General features: G+C 40.3%; 1 long non-coding RNA gene across 2 annotated transcripts; it reads left to right on the top strand.

Moving 5' to 3' along the window:
- Positions 1-1,976: 1,976 nt before the first annotated feature.
- LOC120408467 lies at positions 1,977-18,034 on the top strand. Of its 2 annotated transcripts, none has more exons than XR_005600712.1 (4): positions 1,977-2,111; positions 8,890-9,019; positions 9,412-9,520; positions 17,579-18,017. It is a non-coding gene; the product is annotated as an uncharacterized LOC120408467 (long non-coding RNA). The 2 variants fall into 2 exon arrangements; XR_005600713.1 differs by lacking the exon at positions 1,977-2,111 and adding an exon at positions 5,901-5,929 and having other exon boundaries at positions 17,579-18,034.
- Positions 18,035-19,850: the final 1,816 nt, after the last annotated feature.

Genomic DNA, 19,850 nt, shown 5'->3' with positions numbered 1-19,850 from the left:
ACCTAAGCACAGTGTCAGTCTTTTGCCATATGTATGTACAGTACCTATCACAAAGAGGTCCTGGTCCATGACCAAGGCTCTGAAGCACCACTGCAATACAAACAGATAACAACCCTAGGGGTTTTTACACAAGAAGAGGGAGCTAATTTTGACTATGATGTTTGGGTTACTTACAACATTTTAGGAAACAACTGAAATTTCTTTTGTTTTCTGTTCTTTGGTTGGGGTATGGCCTAGAAGATACATGCGTCTATGTAGCTCCAATTACTGTAGCATGGGCATCTCAGGACCATTAGTTAATATATTATAAAATCCTTCTGAGGGAGGGAAGTACTATTCCCCCATTTTTACAGATGGGGAACTGAGGCACAAAGAAACTAAGGGACATCTTTTAAAAGTTATTTAGGTACCTAAAGCTGCAGATAAGTACCTAAGCCCAGAGCCTCAAAGGTATTTAGGCATCTAACTCCCACTGAAGTGCCTAAATGCCTTTAAGGATCTGGGGTCTAGACTTTCAAAGGCACCTAGATATTTAACTCCCATCCTAGGGTGTCTCTATACATCGTTAGAAGCCTAAAAACCTGGCCCTGGGTGACTTGCCCACGGTCGCACTGTAGGTCAGCAGCAAAGCCGGGGTGCCCCAGGTGCCAGGCCACCTCCGGTGGGTGCGGCAGGGGGTTTCTCTTCAGCCTGCAGCCCCTTGGAGCTGCCCAGATCGCACGGCAGCTGGGCGAGGCCGGAGGGAAGAAGGCGGAGAGGAGGGGGGCGAGGGGCTGCGTGGGAGAAGATGGATGTATCGATCGGCGGAGCCTCCGCACCTGCTCCCTCTCTCGCCGGAGCGGAAGGACGCGGCCCGCCGAGCCCTTTACAGCCACTGGAGTTCCCCGCACGCTGCTCGCTAAGGGCCCGGCTGGCGGGATCCGGGGGCGGGGAAGGGGGTGACTGGAGGAAAGCGGGAGCACGTTGCAAAGGCGACCCCGCTCTGCAGCCCACCTGCTAACAGCAGATCTTCGCCCCTCCCGCCGCCACGCTGCGGGCAATAGCTCGCTAGAGGGACTGAGAAACCCCAGCGGCGGTGGGCGAGAGACTGAGTCCCTGCCCTGCCCCTCTCACAGCCCTGCCCAGGGGCGTTAATAGACGCAAAGCGGCAGCACGGGGCTGGAGCAAACATATGGTCTGGCCCGGGCAGGGAAAAGAATCACGTCCCTTTTTATAGTGCCTGGCTGCAGGATGGTGAAAAGGGGGAGGGTGCCGCGGGTGCACGGTTATTCGGGGAGAAAGAACCAGCTTCGCCCCAAACGCTTCGCAATGATGGGACCAGCTGGGAGAGCGAGGGTGGGTGTTTGCTTCGCTGCCAGCCACAGGCGGCGGCGGCCGGGGTTTGGGCAGGGGAATCGCTTCCGAGGGTCATGGCCAGCTGAGAGCGACACGCTTCTCTGTCTACCGGCACTGGCATACTTCCCTGCGGCGTTAAACATAAAAAGGGGGGGACGAGGGGCAGGAAGAAACACGATCCGCTGTCCCGAGGTGCAGCGCCCGAGCTCTTGCGCTGCGAGCGGAGAGACACCCAGGGCACCACGTCTTAGCAGCCTCCAGAAATAACTTCCCCTGTCTGTGTGCGCGGGGGGCGTTGTGAGTGTGTGTTCATACACGCGCGGGCGCCTTTGGAAGTATTTTCCTAAAGGAAACCCATCCATCACTGGAGGATTGTGGCAGGGTTAGTGCATTGAGAGGGGGCTGTCTCCCTTTCTCTTGCTGAACTCCTTGCGCTACACACCAGTGCAGCCACTGTGTGATGATGGTTTTGAAAAGCCAGGCATTGCCTGTAGTCAGATGGCAGCATAGTGCCCCCCCTTCAACTTACCTCTGCTTGGGGGTGGGTGTTTCTTTTTTTTCCCTTTTTTGTCTGGGGGAGGGGGGTTCTATCTTACTTTGTTTCTGATTGGTTAAGCAGCTCTCCTTTTCATGTGTGATTACTAGACACACTTTAAATGCTGCTCCCCCCCACCTCAGTCCTAAACGGTGCACCCAGTACGAGCTGTTTTGAAAATTCATAAGTTCTTTGCTTAAAAAAAAAAAAGCCCATGACAAAGCATTATGAGGTTGCAGTGGTAAGTGCACTTTTTTTATTACATTTTTTTCTTGCTTTGGAGAAACATGGTTGGTGAGGGAAACTCTTATTTAGCTCTAATTCAAATGACCGGGTGGAGGGTTTGGTTTGGTTTGGTTTTTTAAAGTAGCTGATAGAGTGGGAAACTTATTCTGCTTCTGCACTCGAGGGGAAGGGGAGAGAAGAGAACAGGCTAAACCGTCTACTTGAATTCAAATGCACCTGGAATCGATGACTTACTGAATACAACCTGATGATTGGACCCTCTGTGTGTGTATGTGTGATCAAGATACTATTGCTCAAAAAGAACAATGGATCCATCACCCATTCAAACATTTCTCCAGTCTTGCCTGCAGCGCACATCCGGGTCTTTTTGTTTTCCCTTTCTCTCCTCCCTCCCGCAACCAATAATTGACGCTTCATTATCAGATGAATCTGTCACCTCAAAGGCACTTTTCCTTAACCATATGATGCGCGACTTCTGTCATGCACAACTGTGAAGGGATGGGGCAACGAACGTATTGAAAACGGCATGGGATGCTAATTAGTCTCTTCTCTCCATCCTCTCTGCCCTGTAAGATCAGGAGGAATGTGTTTGAGGTGATGGCACCTGCTTCGTTTTCTAAAACACATGCCCCAGCAAAAAGATACAATTTTAGAATGTTTCTTCCTCCTCCTCCTTCCCCCCCCCATTGGATTTTAAACCATATTAATCTTTTTTAAAAAAAAGTGTTCTGAGTGCATTTCAGTCATGGGATGGAGTTGCTCTTTTAACAGTCTCAGGCTATTTCCGTGGGGAGGACTGTGATTAGCAGTTTACACAACAGTTGTTTGGGGGAATGGGTAGATGAAATTATCTAAAAAGGGAGCCATACCTTTTTTAAAATTGACACGTTACTTTAACGGCACCCTTGAATGTTGAAATTATGTCTCAAGGTTACAAAGGTGGCCATAAGGCTCCTGTAGGTAGAAAGTAGTTCAGACAACACAGGAGATATTGAAGCATGCAAGTAAATATTATATCAGGGAGTATTTACCCTTGCTTCAACTGTGTGAAGCAGGAATAGGTCACATGAATTTTATTTTTTATGAACAAGTTACTTCTAGCCAACCCCTGTAACCACTCTTGAAGTAATTCCTGGACACCTGAAGTCACTTTTCTAATGTTAAGGCACTTAAATGGGTTAGGGGGTTTTGCGGGTTTTTTTCCCTTCCCTATAGCATCTTGTGATAAGTAACTTTCATGGACTTGTTCTGACATCTGCAGAAACTAATTAAATGCTAATTAATTTCACTCCCATTTGAAAGGGATGCAGACAATTGTCATCCTCAAATAATTGTTTCTGTTAATATCTTTAGACTATTAGCTACTACTGAAAGTGATCAGAATGTTTATCTAATTTAAACCACATAAATAAGGGACAAAACAGTATTGAAGTTTGCAAAGAAACATTTAAAAAAATTGTAAACCACTATTTCTGCCCAAGATTACTTCAGTTTAAAGAAGAACTGTTGTTTAATAAAGCAAACACTGCCCCTTTTGGGGCAGTAAATAGTAACTGCATACATTAATAGCATTAGTTTAAGTGGATTGTGCAGTAACTCAACATTTTTTTTTGCTTAGTTCATACATTTTTATTCGCTCCCCAGGAATTGCATAAATATTTGATTGTTGCTCTAAGGAAGTTAATCTTCAGAAAAAATATGATTGGGTCAGAATGCTCAGTTAATATTCCCATACGGTGAAACATCTGGCAATCTATCTATTGGATACTTGGGGATAGCAGTGAGTCTCACAGCCTAAAAGAACTGACTCGGACTCACTGGGCTCATACTACAGGGCTACAAATAGCAATGTAGATGTTTAGGCTCAGGCTGGAACCCAGGCTCTGAGACACCTCCACCCACTGACCAGGTTTCAGAGCCCAGACTCTAGCCTGAGCTGGAACAGCTACATTGCTATTTTTAGCCCCATCACGCAAGCCTGAACCAGTTGACCCAGGCTCTTAGACTCATTGCTATGGGTCTTTTTCTGTAGTGAGCACATACCCTAAGAGTCTGATTCCAAACTCATTGAAGTCAAAGGACAAAGACTCCAACAGACTTCTATGAGATATGGTTCAGGTCCCTAATAGATCTAATAGAGATTTTCTTTTGCCAGTTTTCTGTTGGCAGTATGGTTCTATCTCCCTAGCACTTTGGGCCCAACTCAATTTTAAGTATTGCTTTTCCTTTTTTACAGCTTCCACATGGATTGTGATGGATGTTATAAGCATTTATATTTCTCTATGTAATTTACACACATGGATTCATCAGCTTCTTTTTTCCCATTATTATCTGGGTGCTTTAAAAAAAAAGAAGGTCTTTTACTAAGACACTATATAGAGAGGCAGTTATCTAAGAAGGACAGTAAAACATTAAAGAAATAAACAGCTTCTGTAGCTATTTATTAAATGCATAAATTAACCTTTAGTAGATACAGATAAGGGTCACAGTTAAGCCTATTTCCTCATCATCATTCCAGGTAGGAAGTTCATGAAATCTGGTGGACGTTTTCAGTCTAGTGTGTACCTATGTGGTTACAGACAACGTTCCAATGAGCTTGTCCTTCTAGAATGCCTGTTCAAATCCAGCCAGTTCTGTCAGGGTGATTACACCCTGGAACAAAGTTGTATTGACTTGTGCTGACCTGCATCTAGTAATAACATCAAAGACCCTAGTACACACACTAGTAGAAGACCAAGTATTATCACAGGGGTGGTGATCATGGTTTCCCGGGATTGTGTGTACTGGTTTGAGTGCCCTCTACCAGCAAGCTGTAATACCATTAATACCACCTTTGTGTGATTTATTGTGTCCATGTGAGTGTTGTTGGGGCAGATGTTTTCTGGGGGCAGAAAAAAGGTAGGTCATCTTTTGACATGTCAATGTATTGTGATGGAGTATACAGGCTCCACCCAAGTCAGAAAAGGGTTAATGGGGGCTCTATCAGCTCTGCCCTATGACACCTGAGCCAGGGAGAATGGCCCTTGAGCTCTCACTGTGGGAGAAGGCTGGCAGGGGCCAGGAACCATGGAAGATTGAGGCCTACTAGGGCCTTCCTGAGGGAAAGGCACAGTTTAGGTTTCTTTGTGTTTATTTTGGACTTTGGTTACCTGGGCAGAAGTGGAACCTTCATGGGCCCTAGTTGGAGAGCTAAGTCACCTCCACTACCATCCAGGTTGGGGTGGATCAGCTGAAGACCCTGAGATCAACATAGCAATGGCTCTGCCTCAGTTTATCATGCTGGAAGGGTATATGGCCACAGTATGTTGATATATTTGGGATAGGAAGTAGGAGTGAAGGGTATCAATGAAAAGCAAACAATCTTCCACCTTGTGTAATCTGAGTCCTACTGGTCTGAACTCACTACTGACCCTTTAAAATCTGGGAGTTTATAGAACATCAAATTTAAACCAAACTGCAAATAAAGGGCTCCTGAATGACAAGCAAAATTCATCATGAGAGTAGATGAGAAATCTGATGGGGATTATCTTTCATGATAATGGATAAGAATCCAATTCACTGAACAATTTAATGGTAGGGGGAAAAACTTATGTTCTCCCTGCTGTTATGTAATATTTAGAACAAATTCTGTGTTCACATCAAAACACAATGTATGGTACCATTCTGAAGAGTGCCCACATGAGTTTTCATTCAGAAACACTACTGAAAATTAGAATGGGGATTGTGAACATAATATTCATGGTGATATGTGTGTTATCACACAAAGGCAGGTGATGGACAACTCATGCACAGATCTTTCAGCTGCAGAGTAAGGTATAGATCAAAGATCCACTGATGTGTTTGAACAAGTTATGTAGTTTTTATTGTATACACTTCACCAAGACTAAGATAAGCATATCTGACCTACATGTGAATGTCAAAATATAGAAAGTGAGAATTCAGAGCATGGGGCAATAGAGAGAACAATACAAACACATTCACTGGGAAACTACTGAAGATTTAGAAAGAGATGGGGAATTTCCGTGGGCCCCTCCAGCTAAAAATCTCTAAATATACAGGTTGATTCTTTCCCTTTGGATTTAATGTAATTCATTTTAATGTATGTTTATTGGGTCCGTAGAACAGCAAGGTTAACAACATTGAGATTGTTGTTAATGTTAACAATCAAAATGTGAAGGTACATATGCCAATTCCTAGCCATGTATATATTAAAAATACACAAAGGACATGGAATATTTACTCTATGAAAGAAAAAGCTAACAAGCAGACAGTTTCATATATAAGTGACTTATGAGACCAGTTAAACTGCTTCTTTCAACACCTTAAACAATACAATTTTTCATTCATTTCATCTTGAAGGGTTATTACTCTAAAATAATTATACATTGAGATGTTTAAGGGGGATAAGCAAGGCATGGATGCTTTCATATCTAAAAATGCATTTCTAACACTTTTTTTTGGTGCTTGATTTATTACACCTTTCAAGGTTACATTTTACAATGACCTATCCATAATCAAAGATTAATTTCATATCAAAATAGTACAATAACTAATTTGTTGCACTTGATCTTTTATTAGACTCCCTCACTCTATGCCAAAAAAGGTTGGAAGTGTATGAATCAAAGTTTGAAATGTGAATCTTTTGTACATTTTTACAAGCGGATATTAGTAGCAAATGAAAACAATCTATTATTAGCAGTCTTTAAAGAAGGAAATGTTGTAATGTCCTTAATGTTCTTCTTACATTATGACGAACATTTTAAAATGAATCAGGCCCTGATTCAGTAATATACTTCAGTATATGCCTACTTTTATGCTTAAAAGTACATTTAAAATTAATCATGTGCTTCAGTATCTTATTTTACTTGGGAGTAGAGAAAAAGCAAATGCCCTACTTTCTGCTTAGAAAATAGTTCAAAGAGAGCTAGCTAAAGCAATACTTTTCTATTTTGATCTGAATATTATTGCCATTTAAAGAGTGCTTTGGGCACTGATCCTGCTAAAAATTTTCCATGTGTTTGAAATCAATGGGATTACGCAAGATCTTGAAATTAAGTACACACCAAAGTCTTTGCTGGGCCTTGCAGAGAAAGTACTGTGATTTCTTTCTATATATTCTTGCTCCTGGTGTAACTGTGTTTGAATGAGGGAGGTGAGGGAGTGTTTGAATACAGATGCATGTGCGCACACACTTTGGATTGTTTGTTAGGTCAATATAGATAACCACGAGTATGAAATTCCACATAGCCCTTTGATTTAAATTACTCTATGAATTATACAGAATCCACCAGAGCCTGCTACTTACACAGATCACATATTATCCCAGTTATAGTGGCTTTTTCAGCTAATAAGGTCTTGTCTACACTTGAAACTTAATCTGGACTAAGATAGGGTATGAACTTAAATCATAATAGCAATTCCTGAATAACACAATGTGTGGATGCTCTTATTCTGGAATAATTTTCTTGATTTTTGTTTAATCCACTTTCAAAAGTAAGCTAAACCAGAATGAGACACTCTTATTCTGAAATAAGACTGTCTACACTTGCAGTTATTGAGGAATAGCTATTTCAGAATAACTCCCTGCATAGAGAAGCCCTCAGAAGTCATTTTAAGTCTAAAGACTTAAAGCTCTCTTCCCTACCAACCTCTCTGTCTCTCTTTTCACATGGCAATTCTGATATCAAAAGATCAATGCTTTGAATTTCACACCTCCACACTCCCTTGACACTAGTTGAACAGGTACCTCTTAAGCAGAATTTATATTAAAACTGTGCCAGTTAGGCAACAATTATTGTCCTTTACCACCATTCCTGGGAGCTGGCCTAATATGAGTTATGTCTATACTCTAATTTTTTTCTTTTCAGACCCATAATATGGTTAGGTGACACAGTGATAAAGATGTTAGACTTGTCTATACTACAGCTTTACCAATACAGATGAATCCATTAGGAATTATAGACAAGACCAAAAAAAAAGTATAGACAAAACTCATGGCAATTCTAATTAGCGGAGAGGATTATCAAATAAAACATGCATGCTAGCCATCTTCTCATAACTTTGGAAAAAGTCTCTTGCCTGTTGGGCTGAATTTAGTCATGATTTGTCTCATTCCCGGAGTTAAGACTTCATCTGTCTCCCAGAAAAAGACCAAATTCATGCCCACTTTTGTAGCCATGGAAATAGAAGGTTTCCACCTTTTTTTAAAAAGTGAACTTTTTTGTAATGGGATCTCACATTTCTTGTTTATGATTCTATTAAGCCAGTATATTCTTAGTCCTTACCAATGGTCTGATTAAAGGCTTGTTTACATATGAAAATTAATCCAGAATAAGGTAAAGTGTTAATTAGACATAGTAAATCCATGTGTGGATGCTTTTATCCAGGAATAATGGGTGCCTTATTCCAAATTAGCTTAATCAGTCTCCAAAATGAATTAGGCTAATTTGGAATTACACACCCTTATTCTAAAATAAAAACATCCACACATGGAGCTAACCAGGAATAGTTAATCAGGAATAACCCCCTGTGTGGACAAGCTCTAAATCTGGAGGGGAGGGGGAATTAAACATGAATATTTGTTGATGTCAGACTGTAATGAGCCGTACAAGACATGACCAATCAATAAAATCCTCTATGCTTAAGGTATTCAGTGCAAGATGCCATTTCTCCTACATACCGTTACAACAGTCGAGACCAGCTAGGGTGATTTGGCTAACAGTACCTAAATATTAATATCTGAGGAAGGCCTTTTTCTATTTTTCCTGCAACAGAGTCTGAATTTCAGGGCCTGGACTAAGGCTAATTATTCTCTCGGGGCCTGATTATGCCACCTTTACTCATGCTGAATACTTGGTCACGTGCATAATCCGTTCCAGTGAGTAATGGGCCTATCGTCTGTGAGTAAGTACTAATTTATAAATTAGAAGAATGGTAAAATTAGGCATTCAGGCTTTTGCCAGAGTGGGTGGAGTTAGCATTGGATTATTTTGTGGAGGGTGGGTAGTCTAGTTTAAAACTATGTATTTGGTTTATACACTATGCACAGTTCTGAGTGTCATCTGAGAATTTAACAAAATGTTCATGAAATAAGGGTGCACTACTGCATATAGCTATAAAATATCTGTTTGGATAGGTGTACATTGAAAAACAGAATAAGGGTGACTAAAACTTGATTGGTCCCCTTATCCTAGGCCAATGCTCCATTTCCAGTTATGGTTTTTGTTTTAAAATGAGTGGCCATTAGATTTCACATTTAAATTGAACATGAATTGATGGGGCTTTGTATCCCACAGTGCACTGTGTTGTTCAAAGGATGCAGAATATGAAACAGATGGCTCAGGAAGCCCAGCAGAAAGACCTGCTGGGCCCTTTCTGATGTCACCTTAAAGCCAGAAAGGATGGGTAAGTGCATTTTTTAAAAGTATATTTTAAAGGACACTAACATTGGTGTGTTAAAGCTGAGAAATTAATGAACATTCAGAAAGGTGAGAAGTTAAGGGTTTTGCAGCAATAAGTGCTCAGCCACAATGAAAGACAGTGTACAAAGACAGACAGAGATTCTGTACATGTGTATTCCTTACTGGTGAATTAGAGCAGGTGTGTTTCATTGAAGAAGGTAAACAAACAACTGCCCGGAGGTGTTTAGTACAACTACATTGCATAGTGATAACTTTTGATCAACAGACAAGAATTCTAGATGAGCACAGAATATCTTTAGACAGTCATTTTATGAAAAACTCAGTAAGTAATGGCCCAATCCCGCAACTCTTAATCATGGCAATAATTTGTTCTACCAAATGAACTATCCATTTAGTTTTCACATCAAAATAGCTCTAAGCAGGTTTGAACAGAACCAAAGGCTAGCTATGCATTTTATACTAGTGTGTATTAGACTCACAGTGCATTCTTTACTAAATAACTCTAGTTTTCCAGGTACCACACTCACTATGATGTATTACAGTATTTGGCACATTAACATACACATTTCTACATGAGGAAGTTTTCCTGTCTCATTGTTGAATTTATGTATTGACCACAGAAATGAATCTAAAATAGCATCATTTAAAAATATTTGGACAAATAGACAAATAATTGGACAAATTGTTTCTGGCCTATATTAGCTGCCATTCTGAGTTTTCTTTAACAAACATAACTGCTTAGCTGTCTGATAAAACAAAAAGAGTGCAACTACATGTCTTAGCACCATTTTATTTTTATTTTTTCAGTTCTGAAGTATAAAACACCATTTTGTAGTACATTTATCTCAGAGCTTTGGGATACTAATACCTGTTACACTTATGTTTTGCAACACCATTTGTATCTATTACTTTGAAAATGAACCTTTAACCTGTTCCCACTGAATGCCTTTCCTGGCACCAGTTTCTTGTTTCCATGTTCTCTGTTTTAGGAAAATCCTCTAAATGTTATGTACTTAAAAAAAAAAATAAGAGGAAAAAGCATGCAAAATCCTCTTGAACTCATTTTACTTGTGATTTTTGAATAGCATTCAAATTAGAATGATTTTCCCAGATTTTTATAGGCTTGCCCAATCCAGCTGTATATTTTATATGCTAATCTAAATTCTATTTTTGTTCCCCTTGGGGTTTTAAGTGATTATAATTGTTGCTCTTCAAAAGCCAAACAGATGATGATTGCTGCTTCAGGAATATACCAAAAGAAACTGGCTTTCATTAAACCTGCTCATCCACTTCATAATTATCTCCATTTTATCTCGCTAAGAAGCAGGAAAATGGCAAGTACAGTTCATTGAAGCCAGTTCAGTTATTTAAACATGACTTTATTGCGCTAACAGGAGGGTGTTAAAGCAGGAAGATTTTATTTTTATTTAAACTTTCAAACCCTAAAAGGTAGCCAGTGACCTCGTGGTGTTGCCATCTAGGACACCAGGGCCTCTGACTCAGCTTGGAATCTAATGCTATAGGCCAGTGAAAGACGAGTGTATTACAGCTATGATGTACTCTGGGTCTCTGAAGAGGCGTTAGGACAGTTCTAATGGATGAAATGTAAAGTAGATTGACAGCTGTTTTCTAGGAAATCTGCTTGCTTGTCTATGCTGGAAGTAAGTTGTTACCATAAGAAGACTTGTGTGGGGTGGAGGGAGGAGAGAAGGGGAGAAGAGAAAGCAGGCATATGGATAGAGATTAAACAAAATGATAGCAGTTTTAGAGACTAGAATTCATCCTCTGAGTGTCAATTCTCTGTCTAAAAGTTTACAGTCAGATAAACCAATAGGTCTGTACAGAATGTTTCAGTAAAACAGATTTTAAATCCAGTGTCTAAGAAAAAAAATCCATGGATACCTACAAAAAATGTGCAGTGAAATTAAATATTTGATGATGTTTGGGAGGAATAGACACATCATGGAGCCTATCGAACCTAAATACTACAGTACTTTACATTACAAATATGGGAACTCTCAGGGTACATACCCTTACTGGAGTACATAAGCAGTTCTCCAGGTGACATCTGCAGGGATTTTGGCACCTTCTATAATACAGTTTTTGACGTGCAAATATTTGCACCCTCTTTTAAGAGCACTTACATTCATAATGCAAGGAAAACATATGTACTCTCTGTCTACCTTGTCCCTAAAAGTGGGCTTCTATGGCTGTGCCAATGAGTTAATCAGGGAATACGCAGAAAATCACAAATTAACATGGATTTTCACTTTTCTTATTTAAAATCCAAATACATAAAATAAAGACACTTATCTAAGGCTTTAGGTGCCCAGCACACTAACGCTGCTGGGGTTCTCTTGTATTAAAGTAGTCATTTCAGCAGGAACTCAGCCAGTCATCTTCAGGAACTCCTTTCTACCCCTTCCTCAGTCCAGGAAGCACATCCTCGTCCCTCTCCAAAAACCTTCTCAAACGGGTATCTTTTGCAGTGTGCCCAGAAGGTCACCAAATCAGAAAAAGGAGGGTAGGGGAGAAACAAGTAGCCTGCAGCCCTCACTCAGAATACTCTGCCAGCTGCCCCTTCTTTTATAATAAGAGGGATCCAGCTCTGTTGGTGTAGCATATGAAGATGGTCCCTCCCTCAGGTCAGCTGATCCTATGCTATAATCAACACTTTAAACTCCACCCAGAGATCAGTAGGCATCAAGTGCAGATCCTGGAGCACTGATGTTGTAATAATAGCAAGATGCCCCACTCACTAAGCAAGTAGCTATGTTCTGCACCAGTTTCACTCTCCAAATGGCTTTAAGGCATAGCCCCATACGAAGCATACTGCAGGTGTCTAATCTTGGTAAGAAAAACATGATCAACAGTGGCAAAGTCTGCATCCAAAAGGAAAGGCTGCAACATGTAGATGGTGCAAAATCCTAGCCACATGTAGAGGGTGGAAAAACTGACTGTGTTACTGCTGTAATATGATCAAATAGATCTAAAATAACCCCCTAAGTTGAAAACTGGATGTTGTGTCTCAATCAAAGGACTGATATTACATCTACTTTCTCTTCTGACAGCTTCTCCCAACCCATCATCATCTCCCCAGTCTTGTGTGGTTTGAGTTTCATCCAATTCACTCTCACCCAGACTCCAGTCTCAACTAGGCACTAGCTGAAATGCTGAACTGCAGTATTTTAGTTAGACGAGATGGATACATACAGTTGGGCGTCATCAACATACTGAAAACACAGTACCCCATGTCTTATAGCCACATATACATGTTGGAACAGAAGGGATGACACCATGGTGCATACACACATTCCACTTGGGAGTTCTTTGAGAAGAGAAGCAATTGTCCACAACTATCCAGTTAAATCTGAGAAAAGAATGAAGCCACTTAACAGACTCTGCATCTAATCTTGCCAGGGTCTGCAGGAGAGTCAACATCTCATGATCAGTGATATCAAAGGCAGGTGATAGATGTAATACCATCAGCATAGATACCTGGACTTTATCCATCACCAGGAGGGGATCGCCAGCCAATGCAGTTTCTGTGCCAAAGCCACATCTATATTCAGGCTGAGAACTATTAAGAAGATCGAAAGCATCTAGATAGAGTTCATTTTCTTGCAACAACTTTTTTTGTAGTCTTAGCCAAGAAAGGAAGATGAGATACGGGCTGATAATTAGCTGATTGCTCAATAAAGCATCACCTGATGCTGACAAAGGCTGCACTAATGCTTCCTTAAATGCAATAAGCAGCCTGACATTTCTAAGAGGAATTCAGTCTCTACAATGAAGGAACCCAATACCTCCTCATTGGCCTTCTCCAGCCAGGAAGGACATGGATCTAAAGCACAGGTTGTGGGATAAAGTTCTCTCAACGCCTCCATACCTCAGTGAGCATCATCAACTGAAATTCTAGCAGAGACGATGCGGCCCTTGCTCTGCCATCACAGGTAGACAGCCCATCTCTAATCAATCTTGTCTACAAAACGAGCAGCTTCCTTACAAACGGAGGGACTCCGATCAACTACCGAGCTCAAACAATCTCAATTTACCAGACTGAAACAAGTCTGCTGTCTAAGACTTTGCAAATGCTATGGTGGAGGAGAATAACTGCACAGCCACAGTCATGGCACAAGAGATTTTTAAAATATGTATGCTGCAACCAATCAACTTGGCATAAGACATCCACAGAGACATAAGGCTCTAGCAGCCTCCCTCTCACTTCATTTGATACAGATAATGCATGAACCAGGGTAACCTGGAGAAAAAAGCCAGCAGAGTACCTAGGTACCTTCGTTAATGGTGGAGAACAAGTATAAAGTCCTACCCAACCATCAAGGGAGTTGTCTGTCAGTGGAACAAGATTCTCCATCAGAGATCTCTGGATCTTTCTGTTACCATTAATCTCCTTTGCTACAGATTAAGATGATTACTACTTGTCCTGACTTCAGTGGACATGCAGAACAATTGATGGCCTTCTTTCTTATAACAGCCCTTAGCATAACTGAAGATAATCAGGTCGTCCCCCCACCTCCAGTAGTCTTTATTTTACAAGGTTAAACATACCCAGGTATTTTAATCATTGCTCATAGGCCAGGTTTTCTAAACCTTTTGTTATTTTTGAGCCACTTCTGGACTTCCTCCAATTTGTCCACATATTTCCTAAAGTGTGGTGCCCAGAACTGGAGACTGTATTCCAGCTGAGGCCTCACCAGTACCAAGGAGTGCAGGACAATCAACTCCTGTGTCTTATATACAACACTCCAGTTTATACACTCCAGTTTCACAGCTGCATCACATTGTTGGCTTATATTCAATTTGTGATCCACTATAACCTTCAGATCCTTCTCACCAGTACTACTGCCTAGCCACTTATACCCCATTTTGTGATGGAGCATTTCATTTTTCCTTTCTAAGGATAGTACTTTTCACTTGTCTGTATTGAATTTCATCTTGTTTATTGCAGACCAATTCTCCAATCTGTCACTCATTTTGAATTCTAATCCTGTCCTCCAAAGTGAAAGCAACCCCTCCCAGTTTGGTGTCATCCACAGATTTTGTAAGCATACTCTCCATTCCATGATCCAAGTCACTAATGAAAATAATGTCATGCTAGCATGAAGTTTTCCAAAATGCACAAAAAATAAACATGAACAGAAAGCTATGCAAGAGCCTACAGTAAGAATAAAATATTTAGTAATAATTATGAATTAAATCTCATTTCTCAACATGACAAGCAGCTAATTAAAAATGGAAAGCAACTTAAATTTGCTTATGGCTTTGCCACTATTAGTTTTCAGTTCTCTTTATATTTGAACTACATACCTCATCTTAAGCCGATTTTGCTCCATTCTTGCTTGCTTGATTAGGATTTGGAAAAAAGTTATTTAATTTAATCAAGCAGAAATCCATACATTTTAAAAATCATTCTTACAGTTCCAGGAAGAAAAACATGCTCATTGCAATACTGTAACGAATAAAATTGTTAAAGGTGATTCTACAAGATATATGAATATACAGATATATAACTGAAGGATATAAATATATAACTGAAGTTAGACGATCTACTGGGAAAAGTTGTTTTAGAAAATAGAGTAGCCTTATTCTCAACTGTGTGAAACCAATAGTTCGGATGATGGTGAAAAAAGCAATTAAATTGCACAGGAAAAAAAAGTCTAAAACTGGCACTGTCAGGGTTACACAATGAAAGAACATTTAAAAGGATTTTTTGTACATCTGAAATCTAAAGAAGGCATAGTGAGAAGAAAAAGATGTTTTGTAGTACATTGTGTCAAAGTAATTCATGAAAATGTCTGTTAGTGCTCCAAACAATTTATACATTTTTTTTAATACCATTTATGTTTTAAGGCACCTGATTTATGTTTACAAAAGCTGACACTTCAGAATGGCAATAATATATGATTTCTCATATACCAGTGAAAGACAAATTGAAGAAGGCTTCATTTATACTACACCTTTTTGTAGCCAATTCAAAGATCTTGGTGCAACTTATATTTGTTTAAAATCGTTATGTGTAAAATTTAAAAATGGTATGAATTTTTTGGTGGTCAGTTAGATGAATTGGTAACATTGACTAACACTATGCATAGCTTGAGCTAGTTGCTGTGCAAGCTTTGCATAGCTGTTCAAACTCCACTCATTACAGACTGGAGCCCCAAGTCCCTAAAGACTTATGCATGTGTTCAACTTTAAGCAGTGTGAATAGTTCCATTGACCTCAAATTGTGGCAAACCGGCTGGAGATGCAGACAAACGTCCACTAAAGACTGTGATGAGAAACTAGTTCACTGGAGGCTAGCCAGGCTTCAAGGGTACGTTCCAGAAGATTGGAGTTTAGTGCAGTATGTCAATGAACCACCAAGTCTCCCATCTTCCTCAGATATTTAAATGATACCAAGCTGCTAATGATGTACAATAGATTCCTTTCTTCATTATATGAAAACCATACATAGTTTACCACTCTTTTTTTTTCTTGATCTGCCATTCCAAACATGGAAAACATGATTATTCCAAGTAGACAACCCTACAGAAGAGGTAGATTGCATGTACATCCTATTATACGGTGGATTACCATATTCATTTGCATAGTTAATACATTGTAGACTTTTCAGCTCTGAACCACCCTATCAGAAATAGAAAAAAATCCAACAGAAAATATTAACTTGTTTGAACATACTCAAGAAACAGGGGGAAATTTATCCCTATTCAAAATATTTTTACTGTTAACTGTTTCCTTAATGCTTTCTCCAACACAGAGAGGCACATGCATGCTACCAGATTCTCATTCCCTCTTTTTGTGGAAAGACCCTGACAAGATCTTTGGAGCATCTAACTAATGATGTCCAAGTGATCCTGTAACCTGAACTGTAGCTTTCTCATGCCCTCTTGCCCACCATATGTGGGGGGAGATATTAGGGCCCCCATCCATGAAGGTACTTAGGCACCTAAACCCAAGACTTAGGCACCTAAATCCTAGTTTTGGCTCCACTATGATTCACAAAACTCCTATCAAACCATGTAGATGCCTAAACTCACTCTTAAGTTTTTCAAGTGCTTAAGTTTTCACTTGAAAAGTTCCCTCGGCATCTAAGTTTCTGCCTCTGGTCACATGCACTGCTGCCTACCTCTAGGTGTCCGAATGCTTATCTCCCATCTACACCCAGAGTGACCCACGAACCGGGGAAGACACATTTTTTTTTCTCCTATCTCACATGTGGAGCCCAATCAGGTTGGTGTGCCCAGAGGCTCTCTACCATATCAAGTCCGGCTGGAGGAGGAGCTGATGGTGGTGGTGTCCAGTTTATAACTTTTAGCACAGTGGTTAGAGCACTCACTTGGGATGTGGGAAAGTCAGTTTCCTACTCTGGCCCAAAGACTTAAATAGTCACTGGGGCAGAGAGAGAAAGCGAGAATGATTTTGTGGTCTGGTGGGTAGGACACCCACCTGCGAGGTGGGAGACTCAGGGTTGTCCATGTCTCATGCTCCAATCACTCTTTTGTTACTTATCTATAGTGGAACAGCATCAGCAGGAGAGACTGACAGAGCCCCACATCAGAATATCCCCCAGCTCGGTGATTGGAGTACCCTCCTGAGAAGTGGGAGATCCCTCTTAAAATCCTTTCTCCCCAGTCTGGCAGAGGGGGAAATGGAAGCTGGGTCTCCCACCTCCCAAATGAGTGCTCTAATCACTGGGCTAAAAGTTATATCACCTCTTCTTTCTCTGGCTCTTAGGCAGATGCCTAACTCATTTCCTCAAGAAACTACTTAGGTGCCTAAGCCATCTGACTCAAGGAGATAAGTTCCCATCTGTGGATCTGTAAGCAAAGTTAGGTGCCTGTCTTTGTACACACCCCTGTTGTTAGCACTCCCATTGGTTAGCTTAGGCAGCTTCCTGCTTAGCATGTTAGTTTTTGTGGATCACGTTCTAAGATTCCGGTCTCTCCCCATTCATTGTACAGGGAGCTTAGGGCCCTATCTGGCTTTGTGAATCACAGTGTTGTTCCTGTTGTTTTTCTAGGTGCCTAAAAGCGAGGTGCCACAGTTCTGAGTATCGCAACACCCTAGTCCTTTTGTGGATTTGGTCCTTATAGTTTTAAGGATAAGTTTGGGGAGGAAGAATGGTCTTGTGGTTAAAGCATAGGACGGAAAATCAGAAGATCTGGTAACTGTTCCTGTGTCGAACACCTTGAGCCAATCATCTACCTTCTCTATAACTCAAGTTTTCTCATCTGTAAAAAAGGAATCATTTCACTATAACTCAGGCAAATTATTAGACTTGTTGTTGTTGTTGTTAAATATACAGAATCTTGGATGGAAGGTACTTTAAATGTCATATACTTTTATTATAAAATTTAAAAGATATAAAGATCTGAAGCCTAACGGTGACTGAATGTTGTTTGGGAGAATTTAGTAGGCGTTTTAGCATTAAGGCAAAAGTACTACGTAAAGTGGGTTTCTGCTGTTAGGACCTATTTCCAGACCAACTGAATATAAATCCTTAATCACACACATTTTAGGATTGTATTTAACTAACAGTTAATAACAGGCCTTATCTTGTAGCCAGCTGTCTTACTTACTCACTTCATTATAGTTAGAATCACAGCATTGCTGATCATGTCTGAGAATGGCATCTCAAATGAAGAATTTTCAAATCTCCAAGTAAATGTTAGTAGCTGTTATTCTCTGCACACAGAGAGGGAGCTCAAGTAGTTATTTGCATTTGTGCTACTGAACCAGTGCATTTATATCTACGCTTTCACTAGTGATTTTGGGTGCCTTTCTTCTCAGATGCCAAAGCATAAAGAGGCCTGATTTTCAGAGGATGGGTCATCAGGTGTCTCAAGTAGGACACCCAAATCACTGATCAATTATGAAAATATAGGATTAAGTGACTGAAAAAAAATCACCATTTTAAATTCAGCTGTGGAGGAATGGCATGGTAGACTTGATATGAACAGTCTTCAGTGGATATCACTATTGGCATTATTTCAAGGGGCTTATTGAAAAGATAGGAGAAAAATGTCTAGGGATCTTTGATGACCTGGTTAGAAAATCTCAGAAGTGAGTTAAGAAAAAAGCTAGAGTTCAAGAATACTAGAGAATCTTCTGTTTCTTCCCTGATTTATTTCTTCAGACCAGTGTTCTACTTTTATAGAACACAACATTTTGAAAAAATGTATTTTAAAATATTATTGAGTTGGCTGGTGCAGAAGTTGTTTCTTTCTATACAGTATCAGATGCACATTTGCCCAGATGTCCAATAGCAGGAAATGTGGTGTCAAAATAGAACATCAGCTGCACCAGCATAGCCCAATAAACTTGCAAAACTTCCTAACATTTTCTTAGCATCAGCATGGGTGATATTAGCATAATCTTTGTTCCAAACATGGAGCATTCAGGAACTACAGTAGGCTGACTACAGAATTATAGATGGACTCTAATAGTATTCTGAGGATCGAAGTGGGCAACCTTTTAGATATCTAAATCTGAATGATAATGTATGAGCCAGTTTCTGCCTATATACTCCTCTCAACGAGAGTTAAGTAGCTCAGAATCTTACAGGGTAATTTCTGATCCATGAAAATGAGCTTTTGTATGCAAGAGAAGCAGAGCTGCCCAGAGGAGGGGGGGGGGCAAGTGGGGCAATTTGCCCCAGGCCCCAGGCCCTGCAGGGGCCCCCACGAGAATATAGTATTCTATAGTATTGCAACTTTTTTTTATGGAAGGGGCCCCTGAAATTGCTTTGCCCCAGGTCCCCTGAATCCTCTGGGTGGCCCTGAAGAGAAGCAAAATTTCTACTGTGCAAAGACCCAGCAAGTTCCACTACATATTTTAGTGCCAGTGCAAGTCTATTTAATTATTGTTTTCAACATTTTGTTGTTTTCAAATTGTTTTCAAATTGCACTCCCATAAATTGTTAAATCATCTGCAGGTAAAGAATTTTCACATGAAAAAAAGTTAAATTCTTGTCTATGAAGAAAACCAGAGAAATCCTTCCCTCTCTGATCCTTTACAACTAAAATCCTAGAGATCAATATAAGTGAGGGACAAACATCACCACCAGTGGGAATTGGCTTTTGGAGAACAAGATTTGATCCACCTAACTGATCACTGCAAGTAATAATCACTACAGCTTAATTCCACAGTATTTGGAGTAGAGGGCTTCTTATGTATAAATGTAAGAGTGGAAGAAAAAAATGAAATGAAATCAAAAAAGGAAAACTGATAAAAGGTGGAGGATAGGCGAAGGAAGAAAGGGTATTTAGTGACATAATGCTACATAAATATAT

The sequence above is a fragment of the Mauremys reevesii genome, linkage group 6 (assembly GCF_016161935.1).
Source record: "Mauremys reevesii isolate NIE-2019 linkage group 6, ASM1616193v1, whole genome shotgun sequence".
Lineage (NCBI taxonomy): Eukaryota > Metazoa > Chordata > Testudines > Geoemydidae > Mauremys > Mauremys reevesii.
The sequence above is the reverse complement of the archived record's forward strand: the minus strand, read 5'-3'. Positions and strand labels throughout refer to the sequence as shown.